Source organism: Colobus angolensis, unplaced genomic scaffold, assembly GCF_000951035.1.
Source record: "Colobus angolensis palliatus isolate OR3802 unplaced genomic scaffold, Cang.pa_1.0 Scaffold280, whole genome shotgun sequence".
Taxonomy (NCBI): Eukaryota; Metazoa; Chordata; class Mammalia; order Primates; family Cercopithecidae; genus Colobus; species Colobus angolensis.
This window is the reverse complement of record NW_012116044.1, coordinates 3,214,212-3,219,519: the sequence shown is the minus strand read 5'-3', so window position 1 is coordinate 3,219,519 and position 5,308 is coordinate 3,214,212.

Sequence of the window (5,308 nt, the reverse complement as noted above, 5' to 3'; positions counted from 1 at the left end):
CACTGCAAGCTCCGCCTCCCAGGTTCACGCCATTCTCCTGCCTCAGCCTCCCGAGTAGCTGGGACTACAGGCGCCCGCCACCTCGCCCAGTTAGTTTTTTTGTATTTTTTTTAGTAGAGACGGGGTTTCACCATGTTAGCCAGGATATCATACATACTTCTTGTTAGACACTCTATGATGTCTTTCACTAAACTTGGGACAAAGACTAAAATGAATACTATGGTCCATGAGAGGCTTCATGATTCGGCCTCTGTCTGCCTCTCCAGACTTACTTATAAATATTTTCTCTCCTTCATTATACCTGAGCTCATATAGCTCTTCATTCTTCACAGGTCAAAATCTATTCTGCCTCAGAGGCTCATAATTTGCTATTTCCCCAGCTTTTGTGTAATGTAACATTTAATCTTGAGCATTTCCTCACAGAATTAAACAGGTTTTAACAACGTAACTTTTAATGGTTACATTGATCACAAGTGTGTATCATTATAGAGGGATGTCTTCAGTTTCCGACACTAGAAAACATTCTTCATTTTTATGAATAATTTTCTTTTAATCACTATTTTTTTTTTTACTCTCAACCTATGATTTGGGTAATTTTGTTTTTGCTCAAAGTGCCATAGATAGATCCTAATTATTTAAACTAATCGATGTATATCTGCTTTCTGGCCACAGAATTCTTCAAGACAGGACATCTGGAAAAATTTGAGTCAATGCACAGGATATTGTCCTGGGAACCACTATATAAAAAAATAAAGAAGAGAAACAGAATCTGCAGCAAAGAAAGGTTAAATTATTGATAGCATGTTTTGAATTCTGAAACATCAATTTCTGAAACTAGAACTCCTGGAGTTTTTTAAATTTAATTTTTTATGAAAATGCTATAATTAAAATCTCAGCAAATCTTTGTCTTCATGTCTGATTATTTAAGAAAATTACTAGAAATTGGATTAATGATCCAAGGGTGAGATTATTTTCTAAGTCTTTTAATAAATGTTTTTTAGTATAGTTGGTAGCAATTATTATTCCCACCGTCAGCGGGCAAGGGTGACTTTCTCAACTTGAAAAAAAATTCTTTTTTTTTTTTTCTGTCTTTTTCTTTTTGAGTTGAAGTCTCGCTCTGTCGCCCAGGCTGGAGGGCAGTGACCGGATATCAGCTCACTGCAAGCTCCGCCTCCCGGGTTCACGCCATTCTCCTGCCTCAGCCTCCCAAGTAGCTGGGACTACAGGCGCCCGCCACCTTGCCCGGCTAGTTTTTTGTATTTTTTAGTAGAGACAGGGTTTCACCGTGTTAGCCAGGATGCTCTGGATCTCCTGACCTCGTGATCCGCCCGTCTCGGCCTCCCAAAGTGCTGGGATTACAAGCTTGAGCCATCGCGCGCGGCCTTAAAAGAAACATTCTTAAAGAAGAAAACAAAATCTTTGCCTTGGACTTCTCAAGTAAGTACATATAGGTAGTACTAAAATTAAGTTGGAAACAATTTGTATTCTAATAAGTGGGAAAAATAACAAAAACTTGAACGTATTTGAGGACAGATCATATCCCAATGTTTCTGACATCAGAAAAGTTTAGATAATTATGGATGTATGGAAATTAGTTCTAAACAGTAGAAAACACACAAGAAATTGAGATTATACGAGGTATCTAATAGATGCAAGCATTTAGCCAACAATCAATTTACAGAATTTGCTTGTTTTTTAATAAGCACTTAATTTTAGTTGACTATTTTGCATTATACCCACATAAAAATGTTATAAAGTATATTTTATTTGAGCCTGTAGGCCTCTTTTGAGAAAACCAAATGAGAATCAGCCAATTAAAACTAAATAGTTGAAGAAACAAGCAAACTTGGCAAATTTGGTTATATGCAGGATTGCCTGGTTTATTGGCTTTTGAAGAACTGGCTTTTGGCAAAATGACCTAGACACAAATCTAATCGGTAAATTTTTACGAGGGACTTGCTAGGGAGCTATTCTTTATATTCCCAAATAAGTAGATCTTATAAACAAAAAATGGGCTTGAAGGAAAGAAGGACACATTTTAATTGGACATAAAGACAAATGTGCTAATTTTAAAGATGAGAAAACATTGAAATGGGTTGAGTTTTCATATGAGACACTCATCTGCCTGCGGTTATTTCTAAAGTTCCCTTCCAGGCTCACAAAAACAATGTCTCACCCAAACCAAACCAAAGAGAAAGAAAAAGTCAAGTCAAAGATAACCAGAGACAGACAAAAGCTCACAAAGCATGGTCTGGGTAGGACAAACCAGAGATTTTAAGCATTTCACAAAATTAATAGTAGATCAGGTGTGGGGACAGACATAAATATGATGCTTATACCTGGTTGTCTAGAAGCAGAGCCTGCTTGGCCATTCTGGTGCAAGTTATTTATTGAGAGAGCCCTCTTGGGAGAAAAGGAGTGATGGAAGTGTACTGTGGCTTCTACTTTTATGTGAAAAAAGTTAAGCATGGATTTGGTCTTAGTTGGAGTCTAGCTTCAGCCTTTAGCTTTGGACCTGACCCAGGGACAGTCCTGGAATCTGAAAGTCCTTCCTTATCTGTCAACCATTGTCTGGGGTCTGCTGCAATATTCCAAGTTAAAATGGCTTTCATTGCCTGAAAGCAATTCTCCACTACAGAGGGCAGCTGTGAACTATTAGCAGCCAATACTTACAGGAGCTGGGCAGGATGCTGACTGCCTAAGTAAAGGACACCCAGGTGGGGGCACTGACAGCTTCGAATGTATAATGGAAGTGTAGAATACTAGATCCATTATTCTCTGGTCTCTCTAATTAGTTTTAAAAGTATTTACTAATTACTTTCATAATGGTGACTTTTAAAATCCTGTATTAATGTTTCTCAAATATTTTCATTAATACATTTCTCATATCATAAGGAAAGGAGAGAATATTGTGAAACAGGGAAACTGCTCTCTGAATGTCTAGCATTTCTCTGGCATTTTTTAAATTTGTAAAATTCAAATAAATTTCATCTTCTACTCCACATATACCTATGCTGATTTTGATGAGAAAATATTTGATGTTACAGAAAAGTTAATATATAGTAACTTGTTATGAAATATTTCATTAAAATTGATCCACCAGGAGGATGCTTCTGATTTGTTTTGTGGTTTACTTTGGCACCTTGAGGATATGGGTACCTTGTTTGTGAACACAAAATAGTGGCATCAGCCATCCCTACCTCCTAGGCAGTAGGTGGTTGGTAATCTGGGGGAGCTAACTTTTCTATTTGTATTTTCATGCTTGCTAAATTACAGGAATATATTTGAGACAATGGTGACCTTATTTCTTTTGTTGTACATCAGTTCATGTTGTTGATGTTAGGGCTAGAGAATTGTTTTTCACTAGTAGATGGATCTAGCATACTGAAGACTTCTTAGACATATATCTTCTTTTACCTATATATCTTATACTTGTGTCATTTGTCCCATCAAAATATACTTAGACTTGTATAGTTATTATCCTTAATGTAGCCTGTGATTGTTTATTTGAATTTCACTCTGACACATGCAGTGGGAGTACAAAAAGATTTTAACCAATCTTTCTTACTTCATGGAATAGCAAATAAGCTGAGTTAGACCACAAAATGCTGGACTGGATTTGAAGACTGGGAAGAATGTTAATTCTGACTGGCATCCGTGGTGTTTCATTTCAATTTACCAACCAAATAGCCAACAAGTAGTGCAAAGGTCACAAGAATTGAGAATAAAATAATAGACTGGAAACAACTCTGCAAAGACACCCTATGTTTCTCAGAGACACTCCCACAATTCAGGAGTCAAAGTATCTGGTAGGTATTGAGAATCCTGTTCAGTGATAGCAGCCAAGAATTGGGGCTGTTTCATCCAGTAGGCTTGGGCAGAGGCCACTTTGGCACTCAGCTGTGTTCCCACCAATATGGAAGACAACACTTTCTATGCTGCAGACATCTATTTCTTACTGCTGCATCAGGCCTACCATGGGCTTGTTACACAGAGACAGCTTAACTGTTGAAGATCCTTGAGTAAGCAGGCTTCTGTGGGGCCAAAATACAAAACATAAATCAACTAAACCCATTTCTAGACCAAAAACAAAAAAAAAAATCCACTATATAGGAATATTCTAAATTGCATGTTAAGACACTGACTCCAACTGACCAGAAGACTGTTTTACCAATTTGTTGATTTCACAAAATTGGCCAAAGGCTAAATAATCAGTATGAATCAGTCAATATGCATAGATTCAGTATGTCCCACTAAATAGGGAAAAAAACTCCCAAGATACCAATAACATATTTTATGTGACATATAGTAAGCAATTGCTACATGTGCTTGGATAAATTATTATATCTTCTGTGCATCTTTACTTCCGGAAACAAGGATTCCGTTTTTTGTTTTCTGTTTTTATTTTTTAAGAAAATAATGTGTATACTCCACATTGCAGTTTATTCTGCCTACAAAAAACTAAAGGATTTTTTTTTTTTTTTTGTACTTTTAGCCTACCAGCTATTGTCAGTTATTGTCAGGAATTCCCTGCTACCAACAAGAAGCCTTGTACTTTTCACACCGTAGTGCACAGGGTGAAAATCTTCTAAAAATACTTCTATTTTTCTTCTCTCTTCCTCTAACCCTCCCTCTCTCTGTCTCTGTTTCTCTCTCAAACACTCACATAAGTATCGTCTTCTGAAAAAAGATTTGGATCTCCAGTTTATCCAGATATTTATGGACAACAATCCCATTTTAAAGAATTTCCGACTGTTCGCAGTAGCTCACTCTTATAATCTCAGTACTTTGGGAGGCCAAGGCAGGAGGATCACTTGAGGTCAGGAGTTTGAGAGAAGCCCAGCCAACGTAGTGAAACCCCATCTTTACTAAAAATACAAAAATTACCTGGGCACGGTGGCAGTGCCTGTAATCCCAGCTACTCAGGAGGATGAGGAAGGAGAATTGCTTGAAACTGGGAGGCAGAGGTTGAAGTGAGTTAAGATTGTGCCACTGCACTCCAGCCTGGGCAACAGAGCAAGACACTGTCTCTCAAAAAAAAAAAAAAGAAAAGAAAAACCCCAAAGCAACAAAACAACAGCAACAACAAAGAATTTCCATAGGTCACTAAAATTTTAACATCTACAGATCTGCCTTTGTTGTTTGTGTATCTGCATGTATCTTAAGAATTTATTCATTTATCGGTGAGTATCTATTTTTGATATCATTTAGAGTTAGGTCAGTAATTGTGTATCATGTGCATTTTTTTTTTTTCTTTTTTTTTTGAGATGGAGTCTTGCTCTGTCCCCAGGGCTGGAGTGCAGTGGCC